Consider the following 22,431-nt stretch of genomic DNA (forward strand, 5'->3'; position numbering starts at 1 on the left):
AGACAGACATCATCTCTCTTAAAGTAGCAGCAGCTGAAGCTACTTGTAGCAAGGAAGAAACTGAGGGACAACTAGCAAAGAAAAATAATGAGTGTGAAAAGTTGGAAGAAGAGATTGTCCTCCTCAGGAAGAAGGTTGAAGGGATGAACAAGATCATGAAGAGCTCTCAAGCTCTGGATGACATGCTCAGCTATCACAGATCTCCATTTGACAAATCAGGACTTGGGTATGTAGGTGAACCCTCAAACAAGGATGAGGATGCTTTAAGCAAAGGAGATGCGAAGAAGCCAGAAAGAGATGGTGATGCTCCTAGTTCCAGCAAAGGCAAGGAGAAAAATGAAGGCTGCAATAGAAGAGATCCTGCTCCAAGTAGAAAACCAGCTCCAAGAAGCAATGTAGCTGATGTCAAAGAGGCAAGATGCAATGGTTATCATCAAAGGATCTCAAGGCAGCAAGGCTTCAGAAGTGCATCAAGGAAACCTCCATCTCACAGGTACCAAAGTTCATTTTATGGTTATTGTTATGCTTGTTCAAACTTTGGTCATATGGCAAAAGACTGTAGAACATTTCATAAAGATAAATGTTGTGGTCTCCGAAAATCTCCAAGAAACAATTTTAGAAGAAATCATGAAATGTCATTCATGAAAAATGTTGAATGCTTCAAGTGTCATAACATTGGGCATATGGCACGAGATTGTAACTTAAGATGGGCTGCTATGCAAGCTAGACCCATGCAAAAGAAGAAAGTTACACAAGTATGGAGAAGAAAAGAAATACAGTGTGAAAGCCCCTTAAGCAACGCAGCTGATCTAAATTTGTTTTGAGAAGAGTCTGCCAAAAGAAGACAAGCATACACTAAAGGGGAGCTTGAATTTTTGTTTGCTGAACTGTATTAACAGTCATTTGTTGATGATGGAAGTATTGCAGCACAGCAGTTGCAAATGAAATCTTTGTTAATCCCTCTGAAAGGTAATATGCAGCAGTGATGAAATCAGCAATGTTTTTGCTTTGTGTTTATGCAATATGCACAGAAATGCATAAAGAAGAAAAGATGGCAGCGCTGAAATGTAAAGAGCAGCAGCGAGATAAGAGAAAAATGCAGAGCATGGAGACCCTCACAGCAGTGGGAGGACAAAACATAAAACAACAGCTTGAATTTTTTTTTGGAGCACATGCATTGAAATGCATAGCATGGAATGTAGTTTTATTTTATGTAATGTGAGAGAACATACTCACAGCAGAGTGAGTATAATACACAGCAGATGGAAAATGTTTTGTATTGGGAATGAAAATGCAAAGCAGTGATAAGAAAATAAGAAGTTATGGACAGCAGCATGATGGCAAGAAGGAGAAGCACACAGCAATGCAAATAAAAAAAAATGCAGCAGCAAGAAGTTTTGAACAGCAGCACATGCAAAAGAAATTTTCCTTACAGCAGTAAAGGTAAATGTAATGAATTTGTTGTTCATTTGAATTGAAATGCAACAGCAGTGAGTGTGTTGGTTGCATCTGAAATGCAAGTGAGACACAGCAGAAGTATGATTGTAATGAGTGAAGGGGAGCACGCAGCAGCGTGAAGAAAAGTTTTCCCATTGTGAAGAAGGGAAGCACGCATAAGTGCGCAAGTAAAGAATTCTCACACAACAGTGTGAATGTGAGAAAGGGAAGGCACAGCAATGCAGAGTTTGCAAAGAAATGTAAGTGAAGTGCAGCAACACAACAGCAAGTGTAGACACAGCAGTGTGGGATAGACACAGTAAAGAAGATGGCACAACAGTGCAGCAGAGAATATGCATCAGCATAAGAGAACATTGTAATGAGTTTGCACACACAGCAGTGCAACGATTGTTTGTTTTGGAACTGCATGTAAAGCAGTGTCTGTTTGTAATCCCTCTGTTAATGAGGAAGGTGCTTTTCAGCACAGTCATTTGGTGAATCCCTCTATCAAGAGGATGATGCTTTTCAGCATAGTCACAGGTGAATCCCTCTGTCATGAGGAAGGTGCTCTTAAGCACAGTTTCAGGTTAATCCCTCTATTAAGAGGAAGACAACTTTGTTGTTTGTTTATGAACTGCAGCAGAAGCAGTTGGTGAATCCCTCTATGCGAGGAAGATTGGTGAACCCCTCTATGTGAGGAAGATATTCTTGTAACAGCAGTTGGTGAACCCCTCTATGTGAGGAAGTGCTTGGGTAAGATTGAAAGCCCAGCAGTTGAAATTAAAGGGGAGTGTTGAAATCTAATTTCAACGCTGCCGTACGCTATCAACCAAAACTGCCTGCAAAACCACAAAACTGCCCAGAAACATATCGCACCGCTTTTCCGGAAAAGCAGTTTCCGTATTCGTTGCTCCGATGCGTTTTGGTGCAGGCACGTGGCTCTCGCCTGACGTAGGCAACTTTGACCCATCGGTAGGTAAAGCTCAGCAACAAGCTGCCTTCCGATATCAACCTCCGCCGTCCGATCTGGTTGCGTGTTCTCCACCGTCGATCTCCGAAGTTGCAGCCCGTCCACGTCAAGTCAGAATTTTTGCGTGGAGTGAGGACAAAGCTTGGTTGACTGCCGTCCTGTCTGCGATGGAAGAATTAATGGTCTTTAATGGTTGGTCGTAAGTTTTGGTGAGTCCCGTCTTAAATGGTTATGGGTACATACACTATATGTGTCATATTTTTAAATGAACATTGACCATATCAAATTTAAAAGGCCCACGGTAGTTGAATGCATCGTATTGATTTTTTTAATGAGCCAAATATATATGTGGGTTGTAATATGTGTTGACATTTTTTTATGAGAGCGCGCGGGAGCTGAAGTGAGTTGAAGTATGCACAGCAGTGCATGAAGTAGCGCTCGGTGTGTTGTAAATTTTTTAAGTGTTGGCTATTGTAAAAACGATGGAGGCAGCGTAGGTTAATATATGGTAAGTTGTAAAATGCACCGTAGTATATGGGAAGATGAAGAACGCATATGCCAGTTTGTTGCCCAATGTATGATGCATGTAGAAAATATTGCAGAGCTGTGTAAAAAAAACAGGGGAGCGCATGTATTATTTTTTTTATTGCTCATTGTAAAGAGAAGGTAAAGAGAAGGGCGTAGTGTAAGAGAAGAAAACGCACAGCAGTGCATGAAGAAGAGAATAGTGTGAGCCAAATGAAAAGAGCTCGTGGGTTGAATTTTTTTTGTGGAGCATTGTAAAATGATGGTGCAGTAAAAGGTGAAACACACAGCAGTGTGTAAAAAGACAAGAACAGTGTTGTAATGTTTTGTGTGGCATTTTTGTGAAACAGAGGTGTAAGAAAAACCATGTGTGGTTTTGTACAGAAGTGTATAAGGAAAATGGTGGAGCGCATTTGTATGCATATGTAAATTTTATTTTACAGCAGTAAAGTGTTTTTGACTGCAGTGAATGTAAAAGGGGATTTACAGCAGTAAACCCAGCTCAGTAATTTCTCAGGGTGAAAACAGAGTTTTTGTTTAATATTGTTTTTGGTGAATTCCTCTCAGCAAAGAGGATGAATGTTTGTATGAGGCTTTATATTTTAAGCAATAGAAATGTTTTTATGCTGTGTAATGGACTGTTATGAGTCATTTGGTTTTATTAGCTTCGCTGTGAAAAGGTCCTGGAAGAAATGAAACAGAGCATTGGCTCTGTGGTATTTGCTTGAATGGTTTTTGGTATTTTTCCATTGAAAAATGACCAACAAAAATAAAGAAGAAAAAATTATGGAGTTGGACGTAGAGGGTGAGGAGGATGATCATAACTTTGAATATGATTGGCCTCCTTTGGTATGCTGTTTTGGCTTGGCGCAGAATGAGTTTATTCCTTCTGTTAGGGTATCAGACAGACAAATGGATGAAGATAAGTATTCTACATGGAAGGGCTTGCAATGGAGTCCTCTAGAATTTGTCAGGGCACCGGGAGGACCAGCATCCAATGTTGCTATTGCACTTGTAAGGTTGTGAGGTAGAGTAGCATTTATGGGTAAAGTAGGTAATGATCCCACTGGTTATCAAATGGTTCTCACAATGAACAAGGAACATGTCCAAACTCGTGGTGTTAAATTTGATCCTTATGCATCCACAGCAGTTTCCTACATGAAGCTAACCCGTCGGGAAGGAAAATTAGGAATGGAATGTGTCAACCCATGTCCAGAAGATGGTTTTCACATTTCTGATATTAACATCGACATATTGCAAGAGGTATTCTTATAGTCATCCACACAAAATGTATACTTCTAACTTCTTCTTTTTTCGCAACATTTTCCTTATCTCATGTGCTTGATTAGTTTCGCCTTTTATATATTTGACCTTTCCCATTTTTTATATTTTTTCAGTTTGGTCCAATTTTTCGATCATCTTACAGAAGCAGGCTACTTTGTAATCAGTATGTGCTGATAACCATAGGATGGAGTTAAATGCTCTTTATCTGTGACTAAATATTTAAACTTTTCACGCAGGCCAGGATGTTTCATTTCAATTCCATGGTTCTTCTTGAACAATCCATGCATGCCACTCTTCTTGCTGCAATCAAAACGTCAAAAGAATTTGGGGGAGTTATAATTTTTTATGTAAACCTCCCTTTGCCACTTTGGAGGTCTCGAGATGAGACAAGAAAACTTATCCAAAGTGCATGGAATGAGGCAAATGTCATTGAGGTAACCATCCAAGAATTGGAATTTTTTATTGATGAGGATTATTTTGAGCGAAAGAGGAATTACAGGCCTTAATACTATGCACATTCCTATGAACAGTCAGTCGTAGAAAGAAAAAGGCAACGACGACGAAGGTGTTATCATTACACCAAAGAGGAAATTGCACCGTTATGGCATGATAACATAAAGATTATGTTTGTCATTGATGGCACCTTCCGCATACACTACTACACATCTACATTTGAGGGTGCAGTAATAGGAACAGAAGATGTTTTGGTCACGCCATTCACGTGTGATAGGGATGGTTCTAGTGATGCTATTGTAGCAGGTAGTCATTGAATGCAGCCACATTGCTCAAGGATCTATCTGAAGAGTTCTTATACTTCTAATAGAAGGATGATATGTCGATGCAGAGTTCAACATTGTTAGTAACTGTGTATGTCTTGCAAGCATTATCAGAAAGTTGACTTCACAACCGAAGCTATATGATGATCAAGTGTTGTTGGAGAAGCAATTAAGATTTGCTATTTGTGCTGGGATTATCGCACAATGGACAATTGGTGTTGTCCGGGGATTCCCAACTGAAAGCGCAACACAGAATCTGAAGGAGCAAGTATATGTACCTTCCTTTTGGTAGGCTATTTATAGGTTTAGCATAGCTCCATTGATGCTGGAAGGTAATGTATTATTGCATTAAGGTACCTTTTGTCTCGTTGGACACTACATCATGAACTTTGCATTTCAGGTTCTTCTCATGGGCATTTCTTTTAAGGATTCGATATCCAGCTGTGGCACATATTTTAAGAGACAAATTTGTGGATTCTCACAATTCCTGTCAATTCCCTCTGTACCCTTTTTCATTTTAAGATGTTTGATATGATAAGTTTGTATATTTTGTTTCCATGGTATTTCTTTAGTCATAAATTAAACAATGAGTTACAAAACACATAAGAATCAGCTATTGTCACTCATCTGTAATTATAATGTTCTTCGAGGTATATTCCTTTTCTTAGATCTCGGCAAGTCTGCTAGATTTGTGCATGATGTTCTTAGTCATTCTATAATTATTTCACTTTTTGTAAAATCAAGTTTCAATGTGTAGGTATTAGCATTAATGGAGTCTCTGTAGTTATCTTATTGAAAATGCATTGTATTGATTTTGTTAAAACACTAGAGAAAAGAAAATCTGTTACTAGACCTGGTTGGGCCTAAGGTGTTGGGTTTGCCAAGTCGACTTGTTCAGACTCAGTGAGTCAAATTTGTGCTCGTTTTTCCAGTGATTTTGTAACGGTTGGGTCTGAGGGCATGGCCTGTCCTAGTGAAACCCGGTTGGGTCTGCCAAGTTGACTCACCCAGACATACCAAGTCAAATTTGTGGGTAACCAATTGTTGACTGCATTGTGACTGTTAACTTGTGGGCTTGCGCAGCTTATTTTACTGATGCACAACACCAAGCAACGAAGGATGTTGGTGTTATTGCTGGCTTGAATGTAGCTCGTATTATCAATGAATCCACAGTGAAAGCAATAGCTTATGGCTTGGACAAGAAGGGTGGAGAGAAAAATATTTTTATTTTTGATCTTGGTGGGCACGTTTGATGTCAGCGGTCTGACTATTGACAACAAAGTTTTTGAGGTTTTGGCTACAAACAATGATACCCATCTTGGAGGTAATCTGTCTAAACTCTGTTTGGCTGTTTAGCAGTTTTACATTATGAATTTGAATACATGCACGGTGGTTATCATTGACTTTTTTGGTTGGCTTTCAAGCTTTGAACTTACAGGGATATACACTAATATGCAGGTGAGGACTTTGACCAAAGGATAATGGAATATTTCATCAAATTGATCAAGAAAAAGCACGGAAAGGATATTAGTAAGGATAGCAGAAATGAAATAAGACATCCAATGTGTTCCTTGTAATATAGATATAAACAAAACATCTAAAGAAAAGTAATTGCACAATGATCCAGTCCAAGAAAACAAGGTTTTCCACAAACCAATTAATTCTTCTAGAAAAATTTAACAATTCCAATTTAATAATCCTATCGGCCTCTCTTTGTATCTTTTGGGACAATTGCTAGTTTTAACACTTATGTTAAATATGAAAGGAGGCATACTCCAATTTATGCTTTTGGAGGTTTCTTTTCTCAAGTAACTCTAATCCATGTTTTTGGCTTTTTTTTTTGAAGAAATTTGTTGAGATGATAATATATATATTTGTTTAATTCTTAATTAAAGCCTATTTCTAGATGACTTTATTTTTTATTTTAATTTATGTTCAAATCATTCTTTTTTTATTTTATGAAAAGAGCATCTTGCGTTGAATTCCTTCAACACAAAGTTCTCATGATTATTCAATTTTGTATATTTATTCGCTTCCGAAATAGAATTCAACGCTCTTGAATTTCACAAAATTGTGTTTGCAAGAAGCAATTTGATCCTTTGGCCATACATTTTCTACGTGTTAAGTATTTTATATTTATTCCTTTTTTATAATGGGTAATGTTTATATCATCATGCCTCTATGCCACATCTTAAGCATATCTTCTAAGTCATGAAGGCCATCCCAAGTTTTAATAGTATATGGATGAAACAAAGATATTAAAAGAGATTTCTTTACTTGTTTTGGTTATGCATATCTTAAAAATATGTGTCGTGGACGTTTTATTGTGGAGAAATTTATTGCAATCGTATATTCATTGAAGGTTGAAGTGAAAAACAAGTATCCATATGTGTCGTGGACGTTTTATTGTGGAGAAATTTATTGCAATCGTATATTCATTGAAGGTTGAAGTGAAAAACAAGTATCCATGGTCTCACAAAGATTTGAAAGAAGTATTTGTGATTCTTTATATTATGTTATTGAAGTGTATATTTTGTTATTTTGGATGAGAATATAGTAAAATGACATTCACATAAATTTTATGTTATGTTTTGTATTTGTTTAATGGCTCATTATTAGACACTTTCAATAATAAAAAATACAAGGACAAAGTTACCATTTATAAAATTTTCCATATTAAATTGCGTGGATATAGATTAGATACCTCAAGATAAATATAGGAAGAATGTAATAGAAAGAAAAAACGTATATTAATGTGAATAACTAGAAAATGCGAGGACTATATTACAATTTATATAATTGTCTAATGATTATCTATCATGAATATTCATAGTGCCAAAATTTCTAACGCATATGTCCACTTCCTTCTAGTGCTATGTATTACTGTCATAAATCTTACTCCTATTTCACATATAATTCTCATAAACACAGGTCTCTAGTGCTACATATTACTTTCATAAACCCTACTCATGTCTCACATATAATTCTCATAAGCCAAGGTCTAACTTAAGTGAATAGATTTCATTGAAGGATATCCAAAATCCAATACCTAGGTTTAGAGTCAACCATGTTATTTCTTGAATTTTAAAATTACAGAAACACGTTAAAATGAAACATGTTGGCCTATTTGTTTACATGCAATCTTAAGACTATGTTTCATTACACTTGATTTTGGAAAGAAATCACATGCTAACATAAACCCCGTTGTTATTTCTATGATCACTTAACAAAAAATATAGATTAAGTTCTCCAGATTTATTTTTAACTACATATTTTTCAAATTTGCAAATTGAACTGACATTGTAAACGTCTTAAATTCTAACAACAACTTAGGAATATTGTTGCATCATAGCAATGTTTTTGTTGCCCTTTGCATAATCAAATATATCAGTGATCTACAAAGAGTTCAAAGAGACTTTGGAGCACATTGTGCATGTAGAGAGAACTTTGAGCTATGAGCACATAGAGTATGAGTACTATGTGGCAAGGTGAAATATTGTAAGGTTGCATGTAAACTTCCCGAGGCCATTTGTATTTTTTAGTCAATTAACGGGGGTGCAATAGGAAATAAAATGTTTATTTTGTTGGCATCTAAACTCTTTCAGCTGGTGGGGCTAGTTTTTGCATCTCTCTTTCTAATATTAGTTATTGTAATTGAAACTCAAAAGGATTGAAAGAGGAAAGCTCCCTAGGCAGCTACATTTTTCTTTGTTTCAATGTTGTGATGAAGTCAGGACTCATCTACTAGTTTGAGTGAAATCCATTAACAAGCAGTCACGTGCAACTGTGAAAAATTTGAAATCGTGGAATGTGTTGTGATTCCACCATTAGAATCATTGTAACAGTTCACAAAAGAGGGAGAGGTTGATAGTCACATAGTGGGTTGTAGAAATAAAGCAAATAAGAACACCAGTGGTAAACACTTTCATTGCAAAAGTGGTGGTAGGTGAATTAGATGCATCTTATTTTGGTGCATATGTTGGTGCTAATGAGTGTAATATGCCTCCTCATGTGTAAAGGATATTAAGTCAGTGTCAAAGTTTGGCATGAAACATACTTATTCTTGCAATTTACATGATGGATATGTTGATAGACCAAATCTCATGTTTTTTCTCCATGCAAAGATGTAAATCAATATCAAATTAGTTAATTTAATTTTGACACTTGAAATCAATAGATCTTCAATAAGGAGATCTTCAATAAGTCAGACTTATTTGGTTAAGATCAATTGGATTTTTATTTCTTAGTTTGAATGTATAGATATGCAAAACTAACAATTTGAAAGTAGTGAAAATTTAGTTACACAATTAAATTCATTTGATGATTTTGTCATGTGTGATGTATTGTCATTAAAAATTATTAAGTTGTTCTATGATGGAAATTATTTGTCTAAATAGTGTGTGATAACGCATCTTCAATTTATATAATCTTATTATTTTTTATATATGCAATGAATGCATTATCTAACATCTCATTGCCAAAAGAACAATAAAATTTCATGGGAGCAAATACACACAAGCAATTATAAAAAACACATATTTTACCTTATAGAAGGCCACTACAGGAAAACTCCAAAAATAAAACGAAATTTAATATATTTTATTCATTCTTTTTAAAGAGAACCTTTATAAATTATAATTCTAGAATGACCAATTATTGCATGGACCCAATATCAACTATTTGTAAAACATATGTCCTATTCAAATATTGTTGTTGTGTTTTTACTTTTTTGGCTTGTATTCATAATTTTTTCAACTGAATCATGTGCCCAACTCTATATTGTTGTGGTGGTTCATTTCTTTGACTTTATGCATTTTATCCCTTCATATATTATGTATTTTCAAGTTAAAAGGTGAAATTATTTGTCATTGATTGCCCCATAAATTTTCTTTCTTTCAATTTTGATCTGAATTTTTTAATCACAACATCCATGGGTATCTTCTCATTGCTAGCATGAACCCACCTGATACCCTATCCAACCATGTTTCTGTAGCTCAAAGTCAACCAATTATTCAGGCCACCCTTAATCTTGCTAAAGAGTGACTTGATATGATTCATAAAAAATTTAAAAATAATTATTGGAAATTAAAATTCTTTTCCTCATGAGTTGAATTGCAAATCAACTTTTTGAAAGCTTGAGAAGTCGTGACATGAGACCAAAGGTTTGTATTCTAAAAGGTTTTTGTGTATAATTAGATAAAATTTGATATATTTAGAGCTATATTATTATTATTGTTTAAACATCTTTGAAGAAAATATTGAATTGGGTGTTCAATATGTAACATGCATTCAATTTGCATTGAAGCTAAACAAAGACATCTCAACTAAAGAGTAATTTAATAGAATTGGTGGATCAAACATACTATTTATATCAAAACATTCAATTATACAACTTGCTTTACTCAAATAATCGAAAATGAAAACAATGAGTGCAAAAATCCCTTGACACTCATTCTTATGAACATTGTTTCTTATCCAATCATGAACAATGGAAAGACATGTCAACCGCACCGTAACACCAAGAATATTGTCTTTTACCTCGTCAAGTTCACCTCTATCGCTAGAATGGAACTTGACTTCTTTCTTTTTCCTTATGATTTTCATCATTTATGTTGAGCACATTATTTTACATGTTCTCCAATATATCATTTGTCACTGAAAAACATGTCTTTGCTAAGAGATTCAGGAATTTACTTACATTGAAAGATTTTCATTTTGTTCATTTGCAATAAGAATACCAAATTGGGAATTGCTTCCTTTATGCCTCATATGCAATATTTGTTTAAAATTAGCATTTCTTGTTTCTCTAGATTTTTTTTCCCTTGTTTGCTAGTATTTGAACACATGAAAACAATACAATTTCTCTTTATTTACTTATGGACTCTTCTTCATCGTCTTTGTGACAGAAAAGCTACACAAGATTGTGCTATTGTCGTAGAAGGGAGAAGAAAATATTGTCTTTTACCTCGTCAAGTTCATCTCTATTGCTAGCATGTAACTTGACTTTGTTCTTTTTCCTTAAAACATTCGCCGTCTACACTGAGCACATTATTTTACATGTTCTTCGATATATCATTTGTTACTGAAGAATATCTCTTTGCTAAGAGATTCAAGAATCTACTTGCATTGAAAGATTTTCATTTTTCTTTTGCAGAAAGAATGCCAAATTGGTGATTGCTTCCTTTATGCCTCATATGAAATGCATTTCATGTTTCTTTAGATTTTTTTCCCTATGTTTGCTAGTATTTGAAAGCATGCAAACAATACAATTTCTCTTTATTTACTTATGGCTTCTTCTTGATTTTCTTTGTGACAAAACAAACTAAATATTGTCCTATTATCATAAAAGTAAAAAGAAAAATGCGACAAACTACAAGTTACATAGAAAGTTCCATAGTCCTCTTCAATAGAACTTGCGAGTTGAATATTTGAAATAAGTTGTTCTCTCTGAACTCTATATAAAAATTGCACTAAACAACTTGCCATATTTGGTGATTGAGTTAAAAATGATTTTGCATTGCATGAATCACATCTCCAAGAAATTGATAAAAAATTATCCAAGTTTCACCGATATAGATTGCAATGTTTCTTCTACAACCCAGGGTATTGTCTTTTTGACTCATTTCTCGTCCTCCTTCACTTCCACTATACATCAATTGAAATATCATAAGGAATTGTAAAGGACTTTCAACATTATTTAACTCAAAAACATGTTGCTTCTTTGCAATATTGTATATTGAACTAAATTTTGAATTCCTTGAATATCTTCACCAAGTTACTGATGGTGAAACATATTTAGAAGGATTGTCTACACCTGCTTCTGCTTCTACTAATTCAAGAGTTAGCTTATGGAGAGACACTTTTTGCATCAAATGGTTTTCTAATTGGTTGTCAATTCCAGAAAATGTTTAGTTATTTACAAATGGGCAACCATTTCTTCATTTCAATTAGCATTATGGTTATCAATTCAATATTTTATTACATAACCAAAATCTTATATGCGGCCACTTTGAACCACTTCTATTATATCACACAACAAACATTATATGTGCATTTACTCTTGTAAATGCACATATTAAAAACTCTACAAACATTTTCATGCTCAATCATACAATTGTGCACAGGTGCACATACAAATGATTTTGAAGGTGATGTGCTTCTAGTATATGGACTAGGATAGGCCAGAAATTAAAATTCACTAGTCAAAGCACAACTTGTGTAGGTAGATCTTGTTGAAAAAACTAGTCAGCTAACTATCACAGTGAATATAAGCAACAACCTTATAGACCGATTCCGTGACAAATTTTGTCATGGAAAAAGTATCTATATTACAGAATTTGCAGTACGAAACAAAGGAATATATGAAAGAGGTGATGCAAAGAGTTGTATAATTTTACATGGAAAAAATAAAATGGAACTAATATCCCAAGTTTTCAATGATCGTAGACTGACTTGCTCCAGACACAATGATATAATAACTTATTATATCAATAGATGCATATCCAATTGGTTCTATTGTCGATGTAGTGATAGCATGCCACCAAAACAATAGACAATTTGAATTAAGCAATGAAGATGGTGAAAATTCCAGTGATACGGCCATTGTAAGTGAATTCTTACTCCAAACTATTCTCCATTTTATGCTGCAAGCTTGATCAATTATTCTTGTTGTGATTTTCCTTTTCTTGTCAAATGACATAGAGAAAAAAACTTGTGCTTTAATAATTACATTATTTCCTAGTTGTGACACTTTCCTATTTGCAATCACTGCCAGCTGCAACTAAGTGAAAGTTACAAAGAAAATTTCTTATAAATAAAGCATCAGCTAGCATTCAAAAACACAACATTCTACATATTCGAAAACATTGTCAGAAATGGGCCAAAAGGATGGCAAGTGTTGTGGTCTGCAATAGTAACTTGCATCGATGTTCTAAACCAAACTTGTGCAAAAACACACTTACTATCCTTCATGAAATAAAAAATATAGGTATTTACTTATATTTTTGTTTTTCTCTCATTCTACATACATGCTATATTTTTTCAAACTTTTCACATTTTGTCTACCAAAAAACATCAATACTTAATGATTCTAATCTCTTTTGAAAAATGCGCAAGGAATGCACAAAGCAAAAAATGTATTTTCACCACCCTATTAACAATTTTGTCAAAAATGTTCAAATCCCATGATTCTGAACTCATCAATCTGCACATTGTGCAAAGAAAGCACAATAAGTTATTATCACCTCAATGTCGATTACAAATTGGAGACAAGTGACAACAATATAGATTTCACTTTGCAAGTGCCATAGTTGAACAGTGGAGACAAGTGACAACAAGATAGATTGCACTTTGCAAATGGCACAACTACAACAATACTGCCCAACAATTGCAGAGACAAGTTTCAAAGAGTACGTGGAAGACATATAAGAAAACTCTCTGTACACGACATCTTCACTTTAACACTCAACAACATTATTGCTCATATCAAGCCACTTTGAACAAACTCTCTTGCAACATCAATTCCACCAACTTTGTTGTTTCAGTGAACATGGTGTAACTAATAACTTTACTTATTAGATCTTTTGCACAATATCCTTCATATGCTACCTTTTTTTCTTGTACTAATATTTCCTCAATTGCTCACTTACACAGGTTTTGTCACAATGCCACTTGGAGAAATTGAGTCAATTCCAAAAGAACATTACCACTCTTAGTACCAATGGCATCTGTATTTAGTTCAAAGTATCGTTGCCGCACAATTTTGTTCCAATTACACTTTTGTTTACAAAGACTTCAAGAAAAAAGTATCATTTCCACACAATTTTGTTCCAATTACACTTTTGTTTACAGAGACTTCAAGAAAAATATCCAAGAGTCAAAAGAGCAATTGTATCTCAGGGAACACGTCGCTACACCTTGACTGCTTAGACCATTTTGATTATTGTCCATAAATCTCTAATATGATTTTTAATTTGTTCCTGTTGTCTAGATTTATCTGTCCATTATTATTTAGAATTATGTATATAAATTAATTGCAGTCACGAATAGAAATTTTAATCCATAGAATTTTATAATTGTCTAAAACTATCTGCACCTCAGATTTTTATTCATACATACTCTTTTCTATAGCTTTATTTTTTTGATATTACCTAAATGCCTCAATACCTAATAATCAAATCATTACAGTTACAGGTTCTCCTTCCGTTAATATGGATCAATCCTCTCTAACTAAATCCCTCAACGCCTAATAATCAAGTCACTGCTGTTACATGTTCTCTGTGCTAATATGGATCAATCCTCTCTATAATTATATTTTTTTGATATTTAACTAAATGCCTCAACGCCTAATTAGTAATAATCAAATCACTGAAGTTACATGTTCTCTGTGCTAATATGGATCAATCTCATATATTTGAGTGCAGAGATCTCAGACTTCCTAGTAATCCATTGATGATATTCTATGTGATTTCAATAAGAGCTCACAAGTTAATCTGCTGGGCATTGTTATTGTTCATACATAATATTTTGCTTCAATGTGTGTGAAATTTTGTTCTAACAACTTTTACAAAGCTTTTATGTTCAGGAAAAAGTTTAAAACAAACTCCTAAGACAGAAATGACTCAAATACATAATAGGGAAACTTTGTCCTTCAAGCTGAATGGGGCCTGCCAACTGCCCAACTTTTTTTTTTGCTCCTTTAAAACTGGCTGAGTAGAGTAAGTTTATAGTGTCCCTATTGTTAAAACATATTCCTAGAGAATCGATGCACAAAATAGGTGTAAAATACCTATCCTTTGGAATTCATGATCACAGAGACTTCCAATTGGTTTTTAATGAGAAAAGTATTCATAAATCTTCTTATTGAAATTCGATTTTTATGGGTCACAGTTACAGTCTTCCCATTGAAGTTTAATGTGAAATTTATTTATAATTTTTTATATGCAAATTCGACTCCTTCTAGTCTCGAGAAGATTCAGTTTAATATTATGAAAAGCTAAATATTCAATTTCGGATTGGTGAATGGTCTTTCGAAACTGTATATGCAACTTTTGTATTTGACTTGCAAATTTTGTTGCTTCTGTAATTTATTTACTAATACCGTGGAAATTGATTAATAATTTAATATTATTATAATTATCTATTATCTAAAATTTTATAATTATTGATGACAGAAGTCCATTATGAGAAATGGGATCACTCTTCACATGTCTTTTCATGTATTTCTTCAAGATTCCATTTTGTAATTTTCTAAATGACTTTGTGAGGATCTTCCTAATTAGTGTAAAGCTCAAAATTGTGAAGGATTTTATTTTTTAATTTTTAAGATATTAAAATGAGATGAAATTATATATATATATATATATATATATATATATATATATATATATATATATATATATATATATATATATATATATAATTATTTGTAGAATAATTATTTTATTAATATTATTTTTATATGTGAAAAAGTTAATATGATATTAGTGTTATATTTATTTATTTGTAATAATTTAATTTTATTAATTTGTAAGGTATATAATATAATTTTATTTAATTGGGAAAATGTTTAATTTTTTTTTGTTTTTTGTTTTTTTATATGATTTGTATAGTTGTATTATTTTAGTATTTTTTTATTCTAGTCATAAATATTTGGTGTAAAAAAATTCATGCGTTTAAAAATGTTTATTTTCTACACCAATTTCTTCCAATTTAGGCAACAATTATGTTTTGATATTAAAACATGTAATATTTGTAGTTAGTTTAAAAAATAATATTTCTATTACTAGATTAGGAAGTAATGTCCCGCAATCTTAAAATTTAGTGTATTTTTGTTTGCTTGCATATACTACATTAGTTTAAGTACACCAACCGCAGCTATATGCATGCATTGTCGAAACTAAAGAAATTTGCATAACAATAATTATGTGTGAACAAAAGCCACATGGTAACAATGTGCAGAAAAACAGAAGGCAGTGGCATTGCCCCTAGGTCACTCTTATTTTATTACTCTTATTATTTAAGCCAATATTTAAATGTTTATAGTCATTTTTCAACACAACTTGTCGCATATTGGGCTTTATATTACTTTTACCATTTTAGAACAAACACTACAACATCTATGATATATTGAGTTTTATATTATTTTTAGCTTTTATTTATTTTTAATTAAATTGACATGTAAATGTTTAGACATTAACACTAATACAACATTTCCTCTATATTAGATTGTAGAGGAGTTGTCCCCACAATCAAAGTTCTTAAAAAGAATTCACATCCTTTAAATTCAGGGTTTTATTGATAGAATTGATCATTCCAAATTACATGTTCAATGACTTAATTTTTTTAGATTAAGTTTGGTATTTACAAATTTCATGGTATTAATTGCAAAGCTAATAAACAACTTTTTAGTATATTTAATTTTTACATGCTTTCTCGATAAATTACATAAATCTATATTAAATAAAACAAAACATATAAATTTATACACAACTTACATTATATATAATTTTTTTCTTTCAAAAATATATTAAAATCATAAATTATAATTTCTTTTTTTTTATTACTCCCTCTTTATTTCACACATAAATATAAAATTTATTAAAAAAATAATTATGTTAAAATTCTTAAACAATCATCAAAATATGATCTTAACTCTTTTATATATATATATATATATATATATATATATATAATATAATATATGTGAAAATATTTGAAAACATAATAGTAAAATTTCAATACTTAACACTTCTGAAAATAAAAATATATATTAAAAATATTATTGTTTAAACTTAAATATTACACAAATAATATATATATATATATATATATATATATAATAAAATTATTTTTTTATAATTCATCAAAATATATATATAATAAATCAAAACATAAAAATAACTGAGAAAAAGAAAAGAAATACATAATACTTTAATAATTTAAATGTTAAAAATACACAATGTAACTCATATTAAACCCTTTCTCGCTTAAGGGTATTGCCTACTATAAAGGTCTAAATAATAATAAGAGATATATGGTAAGTTTAAAGGACTCGATAGAGATATATTGTAAAAGTAACTGGTGAAGGTCACATGGTTGTAATTATTAAAGTAAGAGGTTAAAAAAATTATAATATAAAATAATATTTTTTTTAAAATAAAAATGTAGAAAAGTATAAATATTATTCAGTATAATAGGGTAAGCTGGAAATATAAAATTAAAATAAGTATAACTAATTAAAATTAGTTTAAAAAAACATAACTAATAATAAATTAACCGTTATGTAATTTTACTTAGATAAAAGTGTAAAGTAAATTTGAATCACATAGTATATTTTCAAAAACTAAATGGTAAGGACAGAGAAATGAAAAATGTGATAGTATATAAATTCTGAATAGTATAAATTATAAAGAAATGCAATATTTATTAATAAAAGAATATGTTGTAAATTTAAATATAATAATATTTTGAAAATCATTTCATTTTATTTTACTTTCACGTTTTCTAACCCAAAGTTACAAGTAAGCAACTATAAATTTGAATTTGAACATAAAAGTATTGTATTTATATTTATTTTTTAAATGTTGAAGATAGGATAATATTTATAAAACATAAAATAAAATGAAAAATTAAAAATATAAATATAAATTAATATTTATTAATATAAAATGTATAGAAATTTAAAAATACAATAATTTAATACTAAAGATAATTATTAATCCTCACTAAATTAATATAATTTAATAAAAGTAATTAAATTGTTTTAAAATTTACTTTTTATATTTTGATAAATTAAGGATATCTAAAACATATAACTTAAATATATTTAAAAATATAAAACATATTATAAAATAATGTATAAATATTACACATTTTATAGGGTTTAAAGAATAAGATAAAATTGTATTGGATGAAGTTAAAGTGATAAATATTTAATAAAGGTACACAGAAAAGTGCCTTGCAAAGATGCAATCTTGAAGGGAATAAAAGTAGATAAAAGGATTGGAATTTAGAAGATTAGTATTATTATTATTTTTAAATAATATTATTAATTACTTTTTTATATTATTAAATATTTTAAGTTAAATTCATTTCCATAAATTAATTAACTATGTTTGAAGTGTGGGATTTGAAAAGGGTTTATGTCATCCCATCTCATTGCATGCTAGTACGGTATTATGTTTTTCAAGGCAACATCCACAATGCACTATGGGATCATTAATCACATTCATGCTAGTCTCTCCAGAGAATTCGACGCAGGGCTATCCCTTGGGGTGAAGGACTAGTCTGTATTCTAATCGTTTTTTTCATAAAGTTATTTCCAGTCTCACCATGACTTTGGGCCTAGGTTCTCCGTCTTCTTTTTATTTTTTAGAATTTTAAATATTTTGGATGTATTCTAATCGTTTTTTTCATAAAGTTATTTCCAAGTCTCACCATGACTTTAGGCCTAGGCTCTCCATCTCCTTTTTGTGTTTAAGATTTTTAAATATTTTGGATGTATTCTAAACGTTTTTTCATAAAGTTATTTCCAGTCTCACCATAAATTTAGGCCTAGGCTCGCCGTCTCCTTTTTATGTTTAAGATTTTTAAAATTTTAAATATTTTGGATGTTTCCCCAATAATTAGACGAACTTTTCCTTTTCTAACAAATTTAGTTTATAAGAGTATGCAGCCTTTCCGTGGGCAGGTAAATCTAACTAGACTTTTTACAGGTTAGATATGGTTTTCATATGTACTTTTTGAACTATGGGCTAAAATCTCTAGAAAAGGTTTGCATTATTAATAAAATTATTTAAACACTCAATTAAATTTTTTTAATAAACATTAAATTATCAAAAAAATCCATATACCTCAGTTCCACCGCTTTTTAATACTTGTATGGTCTACCGAGCAGCAGAGCTCCCATTCAACGTCTACTTCGAATTAAAAAATTTATAGTTCTGGAATTATTTCTAACAACCCTCAGCACAGCACCTTACTTAGGTGGGGAGCTTTTTGCTAGTCCAATCCCTCTAAACAAAGGTCTGTGCACAACCAATGGCGAGAAAAAGAATACCAACAAACATAGCCACACCCTTTCCGGGCTTCGACAGACGGTCCCAGTAGAATTCCCACACCACTTTTTTGACAATGCTCATGTAATACTTCCTTATAAGCACTTCTTTCAGAGCATTGTTGAGATAATCGGGAGGTTCCATATGGCCCTTGAAGATGGGATGACACATGCTGTTCCACATGTCGGCGATGCTCTGTATCGTCCAGACTGACTGAATAAAAAATTAGTTCTCTGAAATATATTGAAAAGGAGATCCAGAAGAGAAAAGAACTAAAAACATTTAAGCAACACACATTGACGTGCTGAGAATAAACACAGTTAAACCATATGTAGCCATATCCAATAAAGAATTTCTGAACGTTTGACTTAAACAAAAATGGAAGAAGAGTTTAACATTCGAGCATCAAATTTCTTCAACCAATAATAGTGATGTAGACGAAGAAGCGGTTCACATCTGGAAGCTAGGCTGCCTGACGCTCATGATTAGCGATCGGATGGGTTGTGGTGTGATGAATCAGTTCATACACCCTTTTAATATTTAATTTCCCTTTATTATTAAAATTAAAATTAAAATTAAAATATATATATAGATATATATATATAGATATATATAATCTACAGAGTATGCAGACACATCAAATTTCTTAAATATCCATATTTTTTTATTAAAAAATTTTATAAAAATTTGCAATTAAATTATATATATATTAATTCCAAATCTACCAAGTATATGGAGGCATCAAATCTCTTAAATCCAAATATCTTTCTCAATGACACGTTAAAAGATTTGATTCGCGTGTGCTTTTGGTAAATCAAGAATTAAGATAAATTTATGCTAGTTTTGAGAAACACACTAATAAAATATTTTAACTAATTTTTATTAGTTTTATAAAATATATACTTAGTGGACATTGAAATATTTTATTTATGATTGACATTCTCCACATTGAAATATTAATACAAATCTACTTTTGGTAAATCAAGAATTAAGTTAAATGTATGCTAGTTTTGAGAAACACACTAATAAAATATTTTAACTAATTTTTATTAGGTGCTACACATAAATTCCATATCAGACATATTTGGAATTCTTTTTATTATTAATATTTTTTTAAATGTTACATATAACACCTTAATGAGAAAGCATCTATTAATGAAATAATGAAATAATATTTGGAATTCTTTTTATTATTAATATTTTTTTAAATGTTACATATAACACCTTAATGAGAAAGCATCTATTAATGAAATAATGAAATAAGAACACTTTTCTATTTCTTTCTCTCTATATATTTGATTTAAAGTCAACATGGATATTGAAATATTTGTTTTATAAGTCCCACTTAAAAAACATTATTAATATTTTTTAAATATTATATATCAACTCTATATTAAAAATAAAATAAATTACACATCTTCTCCTAATGTAAAAATATAAGGATTTTATTATTTTAAATTACTTTATTCTTAGTAGATATAAAATCATGTTATTTAATAAGGATATTGAAATATTCTATTTATAGCTAACTCAAAAATAATTTTTTTGTTATTAACATAAATATTTTTAAAATATTACATATCAACTGAATATAGAATGAATTACAGATTAATTAATATTAATAGTTTTTTTTTAAGTTAATTTGTATTTCCTTAAAAATTCAAGTTACATTTTCTCCATCATCAACATTCAAACTATTATCGGCCACTATCTACCACAAAGGAAAACAAATTGGTTGACCACTATTTTAAAGTCAAGTGTATCAAAAATAAGAATCCAAGTCTAAAACTACAAGAACTAACTACAACAAAGCTACATAAATAATCAAGAAAACTACAATTAAATATAACATACGATCAAGAGTTAGAAGTCATTAGAGAAGGATCCTTTATAATTGTTTTAGCTAAAGAAAAGGGCCTAACATCGCATTGTAGGTGACTTTCCAAGTGTGCCATTCGAGCATCCAAGTTATCTAAGCATGAATGTTGATATCGTTGCACTTGCTTGATCTCATTTAGAGAATAAATATGCCATTCTTTTATTTTTCATGCTCCTCTTTCAGTACTCTATCCAAAAGAGTTTTTGTCTGCCAATGGAGGGTGATGGAATTTAGGTATTGGTTCCATCTTCCCCTCGTATGAATAAGGTTAGGAACCCAATCAACAACCTCCTCCATAATTTTAGATTCAAAATGTAGAAATTCCTTGTAGATTCAAATTGCATATTGTAATATGCTTTAAAAAAAAGACTTGAATCTACCCTACTCATCAGCGGAAACAATTAAATGATTGTGATAACACAGATACACAAAGATTTGTCTAGGGGAAAACCGCAACTAAAAACCCATGCTATCTATATATTGCATTAATAAGAAAATATAAGAAGATTACAATGCTTTGCTCAAGCCCGATCAACCTCTGCATTATCTCTATCTATCTCACTGCTTCCAAGACAAGTCTTGGATGAATACAATATGCTCTGCTCAACCTTGAGCTCAACCTGCACAAGTATTTTCTATCCTTTGCCTCACTGATTTCTTTGGTAAATAGTTAGAAAAATTCTTCTTCCAAGCTCCTACTTCCTTGCGTTGTTCAATGAGGAATTAGTCGATATTTAATAAGAATTTTCCTCCATTGGATTGTGCAGTTCCTTTAGGCTCTTCTTTTGACTGCATGCACCATCTGTACAATTCAGATGATTATACAACTAATATTACATTTTCCCTGAACTCCAATCTCAACTGGGTCTTTCTATGGTCTGACATGCATGAGTTAATTATGAGTGAATCTTAAGTTTATTGGTTGATCATTGCAAGTAGCACCACACTTCACTTCAGGTAGCACCACACTGCACTTTAGGAAGCACCACACTCAACTGTAGGCACCTCCCACTAGTTTCTCCATCAGTTGGAACTAGTTTAACTCACTTTGACTTAGTTAGACTGAATTAAATAATTACAACACAAAATAAACTCAACCATGGCTCCTATAATGTAGGACACACTCTACATGACTCTAGTTATTCCCTCAACTTGAATTAACTGAGTCGACTAAGTCAACATAAATTAGTTAACTATTACAAGTTTTCATGAGATGTGGAATTACAATTTTATTCCTAATTTAACTCAAAGACAAATTAAATTAGGATTTTATTTCTTGTTGCTGTTTTCAACATTGCCTCTCGACAAGAAAGGAATTCAACTCTATTATGATCCAGTACCTTTGGAATGTTCTGCATGCAACTCTTGTCATTGTTGTTGTTTCTACTACAACATCTGCAACCAAAAAGCATCCAAAAAAAAAAACTGAATCAACTGTGTCTGCAACTGTCTACTGGGAAAATTGTGTTACTATTGACTCTGCTCATGAGCCTCCTTCTTTGT

At 31.5% G+C, this 22,431-nt stretch overlaps 1 pseudogene; it reads left to right on the top strand.

Annotated features, from left to right (window-relative positions):
- The first annotated feature begins 3,718 nt into the window (after positions 1 to 3,718).
- Positions 3,719 to 5,284, top strand: LOC149249786 (fructokinase-like 1, chloroplastic; annotated as a pseudogene).
- The last annotated feature ends 17,147 nt before the right edge of the window (positions 5,285 to 22,431 follow it).

Source organism: Pinus tabuliformis, chromosome 7 (genome assembly GCF_031772625.1).
Source record: "Pinus tabuliformis cultivar Carrire ecotype Pingquan chromosome 7, CPIR1, whole genome shotgun sequence".
Lineage (NCBI taxonomy): Eukaryota > Viridiplantae > Streptophyta > Pinopsida > Pinales > Pinaceae > Pinus > Pinus tabuliformis.